Raw genomic sequence first — 15,803 nt, 5'->3', positions numbered from 1 at the left:
AAGTGACAGCGCAGTATGTTATGTACACATGTGTGTAATGTATGTAGTGCAGTGTGTGATCATCACATACTGCACTACATACATTACACACATGTATACATCACATGCCCCCTCACAGTAATAATGCCAAGATATGTGCCCTCTTCACAGTAGTAATTCTCACACATGCCCCCTCACAGTAGTTATGCCCAGATATGTCCCCCTCACAGTAATAATGCCAAGATATGTGCCCTCTTCAAAGACATAATGCTCACACATGCCCCCTCACAGTAGTTATGCCCAGATATGTGCCCCCTCACAGTAGTTATGCCCAGATATGTGCCCTCTTCACAGTAATTATGCCCTGATATGTGCCCTCCTCACAGTAGCTATACCCTGATATGTGCCCCCTCACAGTAGTTATGTCCAGATATGTGCCCCCTCACAGTAGTTATGCCAGATATGTGCCCTCTTCACATTAGTAATGCTCACTCGTGACCCCTCACAGTAGTTATGCCCTGATATGTGCCCTCTTCACAGTAGTTATGCCCTGATATGTGCCCTCCTCACAGTAGTTATACCCTGATATGTGCCCCCTCACAGTAGTTATGCCCAGATATGTGCCCCCTCACAGTAGTTATGCCAGATATGTGCCCTCTTCACAGTAGTAATGCTCACACGTGCCCCCTCACAGCGTTTGCATTTCTTTCTGGCAAAGCTACCTGGTTCCGGCCCGCAAAATTTATACCAAGTCTAGTGCGGCCCTCAGACGAAAAATGGTTGGACACCACTATTCTAGGTATATTGCACCCCTGCCTCAATCAGATTTTTTTGGGGGCAACTTTTATTTCACACCGGTTGCAATTAGTTGTTCTAATGACGTTTGTTTCTCTGTATAGCTCCGGTATCTCAGCAGAACCGCACACAAATGCAGCACAATACAAATGCACTATATAGAAATTATATTATAGTTATATCACACCCCTAGCTCAATCAGATTTGTTTGGGGGCAACTGTTATATCACATCAGTTGCAATTAGTTGTTCCAACGCCGTTTGTCCCTCTGTATAGCTGCGGTATCTCAGCAGAACCACACACAAATGCTGCACTATACAAATGCACTATATAGAAATTATATTATAGGTATATCACACCCCTAGCTCAATCAGATTTGTTTGGGGGCAACTGTTATATCACATCAGTTGCAATTAGTTGTTCCAACGCCGTTTGTCCCTCTGTATAGCTGCGGTATCTCAGCAGAACCACACACAAATGCTGCACTATACAAATGCACTATATAGAAATTATATTCTAGGTATATCGCACCCCTGCCTCAATCAGATTTTTTTGGGGGCAACTGTTATTTCACACCAGTTGCAATTAGTTGTTCTAATGACGTTTCTCCCTTTGTATAGCTGCGGTATCGCAGCAGAAACGCATACAAATGCAGCACAATACAAATGCACTATATAGAAATTATATTATAGGTATATTGCACCCCTGACTCAATCACATTTTTTTGGGGTGCAACTGGTATATCACACCAGTTGCAATAAGTTGTTCCAATGGCGTTTGTCCCTCTGTATAGCTACGGTATCTCAGCAGAACCGCACACAAATGGTGCACTATACAAATGCACTATATAGCAATTATATTATAGGTATATACACAGCCCTGCCTCAATCAGATTTTTTTGGGGGGCAGCTGCTATAGCACACCAGTTGCAATTAGTTGTTTTTCAATAGCGTTTGTCCCTCTGTGTAGCTGCAGTATCACACACAACTGCTGCACAATACAAATGCACTATAATATACTTTCTATGTTAGAAAGTATATTATAAGTATATCACACCCCTCAGTTTGTCACACCTATCGATAGCACACCTATACCAGTCCTTAAAAGGACTTTTGTGGCCCTATTAGTTAGCGTTTGGTGTCTCTATACTCTCTAACAGTCTGTCCCTGCTCCCCACAGCAACCTCTCCCTACACTGGCAAAAGACTGAATGTAAAATGACGGCCAGATCTGGTCTAATTATAAGGTAGGGGGTGTGTCCATGTGCTGAAACGTCTCAATTAGCTTTCCTATCCCACCTGATGGATGTGTCATTGGTCAAAGTTCGGTGCTATGCAAAAAAAAATGGCGTGTGCAAATATCGCCATATATTCGGTGAATTGCGAACGAGCAAAGTTTGCCATGAAACGACCATTGGGCGAACCACAAGGCCATCTCTAATGACCTGATGCACAATGCTTTCCTACAAATTCATCTCACAGAAAGTGAGAAATTTTGAGAGAGCTCAAAAAAAGAGCTGCTTTTGTATGCAAAGAGACTTTCTGTTATTTGAAGTTTTTCTTAATGGACAATGTCTGATACGCTAAAAATCTCCTCCCTTAGCGTAATGATGAGTATTAAGGGAGACAGTCAACTGCGACATCATCTTTTTACAAGAATGTGGAATAGAATACTCTCCAAACTACGCAGACCTAAGGAAAACTTGGACACAGGGCCCTTTATTGTGGTCTCTGGAGACAACAATAACAAAGCTGCTAGAGTTGGAATACTATTCAAAGGAAATAGTTGCCAAATCATTTAATACATACAATTGATTTCAGGGAGAGCTTTATTAGTAAATATCAACTTTAATCCCTTAACGACCCAGGAAGAGAATGCTCATCCTCAATCGCCGGCACTTAGCGCTCGAGGACGAGCGTTCTCGTCCTGCAGTCGTTCCTCCCCCCGTGTGCGGTCCCCCCGATCAGCAGCAGCCAGATGCGGTTACTGACAGTCAGATCCCTGCTGTATTCACCAGCATCGGCGATAACGTAGATGCCGGTGAATTAACCCCTCATATGCCGCGGTCAGCGCTGACCGCGGCATATGGTAGGTTTGCGTTCCCTCACCTCATACATCGGGCACCGCGCTGCTGTGGCAGGGACTCGATGGTTGCCATGGCAACCCCAAGCCATTCCAAGGCTTGGGGCCTGTCATGTACAGAAGCCTAAGAGTCTCTGGGTCTCCTAGGCAACTGTTGGCGACGCGTCTTACAGTGTAAGACACTAAAAGTTCAATACAGCACAATACAGATGTATTGTGCTGTATTGAAAAAAGGATCAGACCTTGTCCCATAGTGGGACAAAAAATAAAGTGAAAAAAAAAAGTTTATAAAATAAAAGTTTTAGAAAAAAAAAATTTCCATTTTTTTTAAAAAAATAGTTAAAAAAATGGGGAAAAGACATATAGACATATTAGGTATTGTCGCATCTGTATCGATCAGCTCTATACACATATTACATGACCTAACCCCTCAGATGAACACTGTAAAAAATAAAAACTGTGCTAAATAAACAATTTTTTTGTCACCTTACATCACAAAAAGTACAACAGCAAGCGATCAAAAAAGGCGTACGCCCACCAAAATAGTACCAATCTAACCGTCACCTCATCCAGCAAAAAATGAGCCCCTACCTGAGACAATCGCCCAAAAAAAAAAAAAAAAACTGTGGCTCAGAATATGGAGACACTAAAACATCATTTTTTTGTTTTAAAAAAGCTGTTATTGTGTAAAACTTACATAAATAAAAAAAAGTATACATATTAGGTATCGCCGCGTCCGTATCGACCGGCTCTATAAAAATATCACATGACCTAACCCCTCAGATGAACACCGTAAAAAATAAAAAATAAAAACTGTGCTAAATAAACCATTTTTGGTCACCTTACATCACAAAAAGTGTAATAGCAAGCAATCAAAAAGACATATGCACCCCAAAATGGTGCCAATCAAACCGTCATCTCATCCAGCAAAAATCATACCCTACCCAAGATAATCGCCCAAAAACTGAAAAAACGATGGCTTTTAGACTATGGAAACACTAAAACATGATTTTTTTTGTTTAAAAATGATATTATTGTGTAAAACTTACATAAATAAAAAAAAAGTATACATATTCGGTATCGCCGCATCCGTATCGACCAGCTCTATAAAAATATCACATGACCTAATCCCTCAGGTGAACATCGTAAAAAAAAGAAGAAAAAACGGTGTAAAAAAAGCCATTTTTTGTCATCTTACATCACAAAAAGTGTAATAGCAAGCGATCAAAAAGTCATATGCACCCCAAAATAGTGCCAATCAAACTGTCATCTCATCCCACAACAAATGAGACCCTATCTAAGATAATCGCCCAAAAACTGAAAAAACTATGGCTCTCAGACTATGGAGACACTAAAACATGTTTTTTTTTGTTTCAAAAATTAAATCATTGTGTAAAACATAAATAAAAAAATTGTATACATATTAGGTATCGCCGCATCCGTGACAACCTGCTCTATAAAAATACCACATGATCTAACCTGTCAGATGAATGTTGTAAATAACAAAAAAAAAACGGTGCCAAAAAAGCTATTTCTTGTTACCTTGCCTCACAAAAAGTGTAATATAGAGCAACCAAAAATCATATGTACCCTAAACTAGTACAAACAAAGCTTCCACCCTATCCCATAGTTTCTAAAATGGGGTCACTTTTTTGGAGTTTCTACTCTAGGGGTGCATCAGAGGGGCTTCAAATGGGACATGGTGTCAAAAAAAGCAGTCTAGCAAAATCTGACTTCCAAAAACCGTATGGCATTCCTTTCCTTCTGCGCCCTGCCGTGTGCCCGAACAGCAGTTTACGACCACATATGGGGTGTTTCTGTAAACTACAGAATCAGGGCCACAAATAATGAGTTTTGTTTGGCTGTTAACCCTTGCTTTGTTACTGAAAAAAATTGATTAAAATGAAAAATGTGCCAAAAAATTTTAATTCTGAAATTGTATCTCTATTTGCCAATAACTCTTGTGGAACAGCTAAAGGGTTAACGACGTTTGTAAAATCAGTTTTGAATACCTTGAGGGGTGTAGTTTCTAAGATGGGGTCACTTTTATGGAGTTTCTACTCTAGGAGTGCATCAGGCGGGCTTCAAATGGGACATGGTGTCCAAAAAAACAGTCTAGCAAAATCTGCCTTCCAAAAACCGTATGGCATTCTTTTCCTTCTGCGCCCTGCCGTGTGCCCGAACAGCAGTTTACGACCACATATGGGGTGTTTCTGTAAACTACAGAATCAGGGCCATAAATAATGAGTTTTGTTTGGCTGTTAACCCTTGCTTTGTAACTGGAAAAAAAATATTAAAATGGAAAATCTGCCAAAAAGTGCAATTTTGAAATTGTATCTATATTTTCCATTAATTCTTGTGGAACACCTAAAGGGTTAACGACGTTTGTGAAATCAGTTTTGAATACCTTGAGGGGTGTAGTTTCTAGAATGGGGTCATTTTTGGGTGGTTTCTATCATGTAAGCTTCACAAAGTGACTTCAGACCTGAACTGGTCCTTAAAAAGTTGGTTTTTGAAAATTTCTGAGAAATTTCAAGATTTACTTCTAAACTTCTAAGCCTTGTAACATCCCCCAAAAATAAAATGTAATTCCCAAAATTATCCTAACATGAAGAAGACATATGGGAAATGTAAAGTAATAACTATTTTTGTAGGTATTAATATGTATTATAGAAGTAGAGTAATTTTTCCACATTTTTTGCAAATTTGGTATTTTTTTATAAATGAAAATGATTTTTTTTTACTCCATTTTACCAGTGTCATGAAGTATAATATGTGATGAAAAAACAATCTCAGAATGGCCTGGATAAGTCAAAGCGTTTTAAAGTTATCACCACATAAAGTGACACTGGTCAGATTTTCAAAAAATGGCCTGGTCCTGAAGTTGAAAATGAGCCCGGTCCTTAAGGGGTTAATGGCAGAGAAATCAAATTCCTCAATATATATGCTTCACCTGAACTTCATGAAAGAGCTGAGATGCTAGAGGACATACAACTTTTCTTAGCTGGTCAATCACCAGTGATCATGGCTGGAGACTTTAATTGTGCCCTAAAAGAGGAAGACAGAACTGGTGAGCAAGTAAGAAAAAGGGACAAAACAGTGCAGAAACTTAAAAATATGATTTTGGACTTTAATTTAATTGACATTTGGATTAATGTAAAGGACAATGACCCAAGATACACATAGAGTAACTCTTTAGTTTAATCAAGACTGGATTATTTCTTCATTTCAAAAGTCCTGAAGCCTGTGATGATGTCCCTGGAGGGTAATATCTTCTCTGATCATAAGTTGCTTCTAGCACAAATTCAAGTAACTGAAGGTGGAAAAGGCAAAGGCGTATGGAGGCTAAATGTGGATCTATTGAATGATGAAAATGTAAAGAAGTTATTGGTTTAAAACTACAAGGAATGGACTCATGCAAGGTCTATAATTGTGAGTTTGATGTGAACGGGGAAGGGGCTGGATCAGCAGGTCTGTCTCATTCATAATTTTCTACGCCTGTTTTAGCCGTAGAAAATGGACTTAAAGGGAACCTGCCATGTGGATATTTGATTATAATCTAACTAATAATATACAATCATTACCTACTAAAAAGTACCTTAGATGTATTCACTTACTGGTGTTACAGATGGTTACCTCATAATATACACACAAAGATGCCGCATGCTGCATGCTAATGAGCTGATTGGAGTCCAGCGTGATGTCATTGAGTCCAGCGTATATTTAATTCAGAGCTATAGCCACTCCCCTGCCCACCTGCTGCTGATTCCTATGGAAACAAACTGTCATTCAGCAGCAGGTGGGCGGTGAGAGTCAGGAGCTCATAAATATTCATGACTCATCATTATCAGCTGGAGCTTTTCAATACAAGATGTTGGCAGATTGACTGGGTTAATTAAAGAAAGTGACCCAGCATTGTGCTAAGAGAATCACTCACTTATTTATGTTGCCATTAGTTAGGACACCATAAAACTGGTGACAGGTTCCCTTTAATGTAAGACTACTCGGAAGCTCTCTTACATTTAGAACCTGCTTGACACTGGTTTCTACAGTTTAGTTTGCTTTCCACAAAAATTCCCAAGTCCTTTTCCATGTCAGTGTTACCCAGTGTTTTACCATTTAGTATGTACGAGTGACTTGTATTATTCCTTCCCATGTGCATAACCTTACATGTGTCAGTGTTAAATCTTATCTGCCGCTTTTCTGCCTAAGACTCCAATCCATCAAGATCTATCTGTAGCAGTATACTGTACTCTTACATATGAATTACTTTACACAGTTTTGTGTCATCTTCAAAAATTTATATTTTACCCTGCAAGATCATTAATAAATATATTTTCCAACAGCTGATTTCCTTACCTTTCCTTTCCTGCCTAAGATTTTTTTAAGAGATAGGTTTTAGACCAGAGTTTCTGAATATATCAGATTGATTAGATTGTATTTCAATTGGGTTTTTTATGTATTATATCTTTAAAGAGGACCTTTTATGGGTCCAGACATTATAAACTAACTATCAGGATATGTAGGGCATGAAGATAGAAGGATCTTCTATCTTCATTTAGCAAGACTTGCGCTGACGTCACCGGTGAGCGCGATTACGTCATCAAAGGAAGGTCCTGAAAGAAAAAGATGCCGGCTGAGCGAACAAGTGGATGAGGTGAGTTAATTTTTTTTTATTTTTTAACCCCTCATGCCACATTATAGTAAACATTCTGTATTAAGAATGCTATTATTTTCACTTATAACCATGTTATAAGTGAATATAATAAAATCTACAGAACACCTAACCCAAACCCGAACTTCAGTGAAGAAGTCCGGGTTTGGGTACCACAATCAGTTTTTTCTCACGCGCGTGCAAAACACATTAGAAAAAAATTTGCAACGCAACGCAATCACAGTCAAAACTGACTGAAATTGCGTACGCACTCGCACGATTTTCCCTGATCGCAGATGCAATGCGTCCGGACCTAATCCGGACACACTCATCTGCAAGGAGCCTAATTGTTTTTCTGTTTGGATTGATTGGTTCTAACAAATGTGCCTGTTCTAAATGTTGTGGGTGACTGGAGAGAATGGTGTTGATGTATGTTAGATTCTGAACGTGAGGTGTCTTCAATTGTGAGTGTGTCATGGAAAGTGTCGTGGAAAATGAACAAGTAGGCTGGGAGAGTTGTAGTGCTGTTATAATTGTTGTGGTGGTATTGTGAATATAGTTTGTGGGATGTGAAGTGATATGTTCATTGTGTTGTCTAACAGCTTTGGGTGTGTGTTTGTGAGAGGTGGAGAAGTGGGGAAATTGGTGTGAAGTTGATGATTTGTGAACTGGTCCCACATGAGGTTGTGTCTGTTCAAAAAAATCCTCTGATAGAACCTGATATTTGTTAAACACTGGGATATTAAGCTGCTTGGATCCTTCATGATTACTCTTTATTTGTTTTATGGTGTTTGTGCATTTTTCTTATAGGTGTTATCAGTTTTTGCGGAATTCCACTTTTTTTCCATAAGTTATTTTTCTAGTGCTTTTATTTTAATTAAGTAGCACATACACGTGATGCTGCAATACCCACGGTGGGGCAGCAATCTACCTGTGTGCGCCAAGTCTCAGTCGTCCATTTACGTATTTTCAGTTTCTACACTGTCACAATTTACATTTTTGGGCGGGGATTGTTAACTGTAATTAAACCAGCATATGTGATTACTACACCAATAGACAGGGTGGCCCACAAAAGTATCTGGGAGTGATAATGAATTTAGGCCAAAATTTGTTTCCCTATTTCACATGTTTTTGATCTTTTTTTTTTTTTGGAGGGGAGGTTGTTAATTATATTCAAACTAGCAGTATATATACGTGTTTACTACATCAATACACAGGGTAGTGCACAGCATATCTGAGAGGCTCAAAAATGTCTGAGCTATGGAAGGGTTCCAAACAAAAGACCCAGTGTAGGAATGTGGGTAGTAGCAGCACCATCTATCTGGCCAGAAGTAGTGATACTTGGAGTAGTAAGCCACAGTTGTCCAGGCTGGGTGTCACTACCAGAGCTTTGGGACGTTCTCACAGCTCTGTTTCTCCACCCCTGTGATGATGTCACTACTAGAGCTGGGAGGAGTTCTCACTGCTCTGTTTACTTTTGGTTTCCTTCCTCCCAGCTGTTCCTCATGCGTTTGATTTCCCTCTCTTTATATCACCCCTCCTCCTATTGTAGGGCGTGGATTATAGTTCTCATTTCAGTTGTAGCTCTTGCTTTAGTATCTTCACTTGTAGCTATCAGTTCACTGGACCTGTGTTCTGCTGCAGCAAGCACTCCGGATATTGCCAGCTGTCCTTGGATCCGTCTTCTCTGCGGCTGCAACACCTTCAGCTAAGTGTACAGACATTGTTGTGTACCTGATTATTTTCTGACTGGATCTGAGGTGGCCACGGTTCCCTCCATATACTGAGTAGGGCACCGGTGGCCGTGCCCCTTCCACTATTGTAGGGGTTACAGTGGTCATCAGTCTTAGGCACGTGGGCATGCCTCGTTCCGCCATTTGGATCCGGGCATGTGCTTTAGCAGCATAGGGAGAGCTTTGAGGGTCTGACAGGGGTCACCCTTTATCCTCCCTAGTTTGGGTCCGGTCAGTAGCTCTTTTACTGTGTATACTATTGTTGCTCACATACAGCCGTGACATTATAATCCACCAAAACAGTCCTTTTTTGACATGGATCCGCTTTCTGGCCTGGTTGACCGCATGCAGGGTCATTTTTTTGGAAGTAGCCGATCTCCGTCAATCTATGACTCAGCTTCAAGCATTGGGCTCTGCTCCGGCTCATGGAGTCTGTTGCGAGCCAAAGGTCTCACTTCCGGAAACGTTCTCCGGGGGCAGTGAGAATTTTGTTCGCTTCAGAGAGGCATGCAAACTCCATTTTTGCTTGTGTCCCCCCTCCTCTGGTAAGGAGGAGCAGAGGGTGAGGATTGTCATCTCCCTGCTCAGGGGTAATGCTCAGACTTGGGCCTTTTCGCTGCCATCAGGGGATCCCTCCCTTCGATCCGTGGAAAGATTTTTTGTGGCCCTGGGGCAGATTTATGATGACCCGGATCGTGTTGCTCTGGCCGAATCTAACTTACGTGTTTTATGCCAGAACAAACTGTCTGCGGAGCTTTATTGTTCTGAATTTCGGAGATGGGCAGCTGATTCGGGTTGGAATGATGCTGCACTCCGGAGTCAGTTCTGTCATCGTCTCTCAGAGAGATTGAAAGATGCGTTTGCTTTCCATGAGAGACCAACGTCCTTAGAGTCTGCCATGTCATTGGCGGTACGCCTTGACAGGTGTCTAAGAGAAAGAAACCAGACCTCTCTGTCCAGCCATTGTCAGTCTAGGGCAGTGGTGCGGACTCATTCAGTGTGCAGGGGCCTCATCCTGTCTCGCTCCCCTCTGAGGAGGAGCCCATGCAGCTAGGTTGACTTGCCACTGATAAAGGAGGATTTAGTCCTCAGAGTATGGTGTGTTTTTGTTGTGGGGGCATAGGTCATTTGGCAAATGTTTGTCCGTCTAGGAGATTCTTGAACTGTACTAAGAGCGATAATAAGAGAAAAACCTCAAAAGGTAAATCATCAAATTCTGCTTCATCTGCTACTTTGGGCAAAGTTGATGTAGGAATTGATGCTTTTCCTCTGACCTGCAGTTCCCGTTTTCTCCTGTCTGCCAGGGTGGCGCTAGAGAGCAAAGTCATTTCTTGTGAGATTTTTGTCGATAGTGGAGCGGCCGTCAATCTTATTGACACTCAATTTGTAGCCATGCATGGTTTTCAGGTTTGCACATTAGAAAAGGATATACCTGTTTTTGCTATTGACTCTGCTCCACTCTCACAGAGATCTCTGAAGGGCATTGTTCACAATATCCGGCTAGCTGTAGGTGACACTCATGTGGAGGATATATCTTGTTTTGTCCTTAACGGATTGCCTTCTCCTCTAGTTTTGGGGTTACCCTGGCTCACTAGACATAACCCCACTATTGATTGGCAAGGAAGGCAAATAAATGAGTGGAGTGACTTTTGTAGAGAGAATTGTCTCACAGCGACTTTTGCAGAGGTGTCTACTAAAACTGTGCCATCATTTCTCTCTGATTTCTCGGACGTGTTTTCCGAGAGCGGTGTTCAGGAGCTACCTCCTCACCGGGAGTTTGACTGTCCCATTAACCTCATTCCCGGCGCCAAGCTGCCAAAAGCACGCCTCTACAATCTCTCACAACCGGAAAGAATCGCAATGCGAACTTATATCTCCGAGAGTCTCGAGAAGGGACATATTCGTCCCTCAAAGTCACCTGTGGCCGCGGGTTTTTTCTTTGTTAAGATTTTAGGGAGCTGAACCGTATCACGATTCGCGATCCCTATCCCCTTCCTCTGATCCCGGACCTCTTCAACCAAATTGTTGGGGCCAAGGTGTTTTCCAAATTGGATTTGAGAGGCGCGTACAACCTGGTCAGGGTCAGAGAGGGGGATGAATGGAAAACGGCCTTTAATACCCCTAACGGGCATTTCGAGAATCTCGTTATGCCTTTCGGCCTGATGAATGCTCCGGCCGTCTTTCAGCATTTTGTTAATAGTATTTTCTACCATCTAATGGGGAAATTTGTATTGGTGTATCTTGATGATATTTTGATTTTTTCCCCTGATGTTCAGACCCATCAGAATCATCTTTTTCAGGTTCTGCAGATTCTGCGGGAAAATAAATTGTACGCCAAGCTGGAGAAATGTCTTTTTATGGTATCGGAGATTCAATTTCTGGGTTTTCTCCTCTCTGCTTCTGGTTTTCGCATGGATCCGGAGAAGGTCTGTGCTGTGCTTGAGTGGGAGCTTCCTGAGAATCAGAAAGCATTGATGCGCTTTCTGGGTTTTGCGAACTATTACAGAAAGTTCATTTTGAATTATTCCTCTGTTGTCAAACCCCTTACTGACATGACAAAAAAGGGGGCGGATTTTTCCTCTTGGTCGGAGGAGGCGCTTGCAGCCTTTTCTAAGATTAAAGAGAGTTTTGCGTCTGCTCCCGTCTTGGTGCATCCCGATGTTTCCTTACCTTTTATTGTTGAGGTGGATGCTTCCGAGGTGGGTGTGGGTGCAGTTTTGTCCCAGGGCCCTTCTCCTGCCAAATGGCGACCCTGTGCCTTTTTCTCTAAAAAACTCTCCCCGGCAGAGAGAAACTATGATGTGGGAGATAGGGAGTTGTTGGCCATCAAGTTGGCTTTCGAGGAATGGCGCCATTGGTTGGAGGGGGCCAGGCACCCTATCACCGTTTTTACCGACCATAAGAATCTGGCATACTTGGAGTCGGCCAGGCGTATGAATCCGAGACAGGCCAGATGGTCTCTGTTCTTCTCCAGATTCAATTTTGTTGTTACATTCCGACCTGGGATAAAAAATGTGAAGGCTGATGCTCTCTCTCGCTGTTTTCCGGGAGGAGGAAACTCCGAGGACCCGGGTCCCATTTTGGCGGAGGGGGTAGTTGTTTCTGCTCTATATTCCGATTTGGAGGCCGAGGTCCAGGCTGCCCAGACTGAGGCACCTGCCCGTTGTCCTTCTGGGAAGTTGTTCGTGCCTCCTGAGCTACGTCACAAACTCTTTAAGGAGCATCATGATACGGTTCTTGCTGGTCACCCCGGGAGTAGAGCCACGGTAGATCTCATTGCTCGGAGATTTTGGTGGCCGGCTCTTCGTAAGTCTGTGGAGGGTTTTGTGGCTGCTTGTGAGACGTGCGCTCGCGCTAAGGTCCCTCGTTCACGGCCTTCAGGTTCCCTTCTCCCGTTACCCATACCTTCCCGTCCTTGGACACACCTGTCCATGGACTTTATCACGGATCTTCCTCGTTCCTCGGGGAAGTCGGTGATCCTGGTGGTGGTGGACCGTTTTAGCAAGATGGCTCATTTCGTACCTTTCCCTGGTTTACCCAATGCTAAAACGTTGGCGCAAGCTTTTGTCGACCATATTGTTAAATTGCACGGCATTCCCTCTGATATTGTTTCCGATAGAGGCACGCAGTTTGTGTCCAGGTTCTGGAAGGCTTTCTGTTCTCGCCTGGGGGTTCGGCTGTCCTTCTCTTCTGCTTTTCACTCGCAGTCGAATGGTCAGACTGAGCGCCTCAATCAGAATCTGGAGACATATTTGCGCTGTTTTGTGGCAGAGAACCAGGAGGATTGGTGTTCATTTCTCCCTCTTGCTGAGTTTGCTCTGAACAACCGTCGTCAGGAATCTTCTGATAAGTCACCATTCTTTGGTGCATATGGGTTCTATCCGCAGTTTGGGACATTCTCGGGAGGGGCTCTTTCTGGTTTACCTGAGGAGGAGAGATTTTCCTCGTCTTTGTCTACCATTTGGCAAAAGATTCAGAGTAATCTTAAAGTGAGAGGTATAGGCGTGTGGCTGATAAGAGACGTGTGCCTGGTCCGGACCTGAATGTGGGTGATCTGGTGTGGTTGTCTACAAGAAATATTAAACTGAAGGTTCCCTCCTGGAAATTGGGTCCCAAGTTTATTGGGCCTTATAAAATCTTGTCAGTCATCAATCCTGTTGCCTTCCGTCTTGATCTTCCACGGGTTTGGAAGATACATAATGTATTTCACAGATCTCTCTTAAAACCATATGTCCAGCCCACGGTACCCTCCTCTTTGCCTCCTCCTCCGATTTTGGTTGATGGCAATCTGGAGTTTGAGGTTTCCAGAATTGTGGACTCTCGCATTGTCCGCGGTTCTCTTCAGTACCTCGTTCATTGGAAGGGTTATGGTCCTGAGGAGAGGATGTGGGTTCCGGTGTCGGACATTAAAGCCACTCGCCTCATCAGGGCATTTCATAGGGCTCATCCTGAGAAGGTGGGTCCTGGGTGTCCGGAGTCCACCCGTAGAGGGGGGGGGGTACTGTCACTACCAGAGCTTTGGGACGTTCTCACAGCTCTGTTTCTCCACCCCTGTGATGATGTCACTACTAGAGCTGGGAGGAGTTCTCGCTGCTCTGTTTACTTTTGGTTTCCTTCCTCCCAGCTGTTCCTCATGCGTTTGATTTCCCTCTCTTTATATCACCCCTCCTCCTATTGTAGGGCGTGGATTATAGTTCTCATTTCAGTTGTAGCTCTTGCTTTAGTATCTTCACTTGTAGCTATCAGTTCAATGGACCTGTGTTCTGCTGCAGCAAGCACTCCGGATATTGCCAGCTGTCCTTGGATCCGTCTTCTCTGCGGCTGCAACACCTTCAGCTAAGTGTACAGACATTGTTGTGTACCTGATTATTTTCTGACTGGATCTGAGGTGGCCACGGTTCCCTCCATATACTGAGTAGGGCACCGGTGGCCGTGCCCCTTCCACTATTGTAGGGGTTACAGTGGTCATCAGTCTTAGGCACGTGGGCATGCCTCGTTCTGCCATTTGGATCCGGGCATGTGCTTTAGCAGCATAGGGAGAGCTTTGAGGGTCTGACAGGGGTCACCCTTTATCCTCCCTAGTTTGGGTCCGGTCAGTAGCTCTTTTACTGTGTATACTATTGTTGCTCACATACAGCCGTGACATTGGGCTCAGGAAAGTGCAAAGTTATAGCTGAGGAGAATGAAGATAAGATTGTTGATTGGAAGGCTCACTCCTCCTCTCAATCACAGTAGAATGATATGGAGGTGACTTCAGAGTCCGACATTGTGTCGTGGCACCGGAGGTCACAGCATTCCTCCTGATCCTCCTCCTTGCAGCCCCAAAGAAGTGGAGTTCTTTAAGTCTTCAATACTCATTCTTAGAGGGGCACCTTCCTTTTTCCTAAGAAGTGGCAAGAAAACCTCACCACACCCTATGGAGGATAATCAAGAGAGTCTCACTGTTGATGACTTGTGTCAGAGCATACCACAGATATAGCTATGTTGGCTGTGGTAGTAGTACTGATTCCGAAAGCTGCACTATTGAAGTTGGGACAGCGACAGTTGCAGTCAAGTAAGAGCAGGGTAGGGGGCCGAACTACCCACTATTATATCCCACAGTCTGACAGAAGTGAAAGGGAGAGTGAGGACTCCGATGACAATTGTGTGCTGGGCAGGACCTGGGAGTCGGATCAGGGTGCTGAGGAGGAGGCAACATCAGAGTACGAGGGTGATGGTGGCAGCAATAAAAAACAGAGGCCATGTACCTCCCAAAGAACAACCAGGGTCATGTCGGCTATAGTATCTGGTGATACCTCTGATGCAGTGGATGAATTAGGCCCAAAATGTGCCATATCTAAGTCCAGCTTGTCTGCCTCTACCCCTGCTTGATTATCTCCCACCTGGCAGTTTTTCTCCACACTGTTGGAAGACAAAAGCATTGCCTTGAGCAAGCTGTGCAATAGCAAAATAAAATGTGGGCAGATAAACACAAACATAGGCACCACAGCTCAATTAAACCACCTGAAGCAACATCACCCCATCCCGTGGGCAAACAGAGGTAGAAGCCAGCCATCGCGGCTGAAGTTCCTTCCTTCTCCCAGTCTAGCTTGCAGCAGCCAGGCCGTATACAGGAACACTACGATGTCTTTAATTTCATCATCTTCATCATCATCCGCTGGTGCTCAAGTTTAATTCCCACCTGGCCAAGTTGCTGGCGGTGCAGTTGCAGCCATACCATTTAGTCGATTCTGCAGCCTTTAGGGAGCTATTGACACACACTCAGCCTCATTGGAAGGTTCCTAGACAACATTATTTCTCCCAAAAAGCCATCCCTGCCTTGTACGATCACATGGCGAACAACGTGCGCTGCTCATTGTCCGTCAATGTTCACCCCACGGTGGACACCTGGAGCAGCTCTTACAGGCAATGACTGTGCATGTCTTTCACAACCCCCTGGGCCAATGTTTTTTTCTGGCAGCGGTGAGGCAGCACCCAGACAATAAGGCCAGGTCCTTTTGACCTCCCCACAATTGTCAGCCAGGCTCCCATAACGGGTACTTATACACCTCCTCCATGGAC

Source organism: Bufo bufo, chromosome 3 (assembly GCF_905171765.1).
Source record: "Bufo bufo chromosome 3, aBufBuf1.1, whole genome shotgun sequence".
Lineage (NCBI taxonomy): Eukaryota > Metazoa > Chordata > Amphibia > Anura > Bufonidae > Bufo > Bufo bufo.
This window is presented reverse-complemented; position numbering follows the sequence as displayed.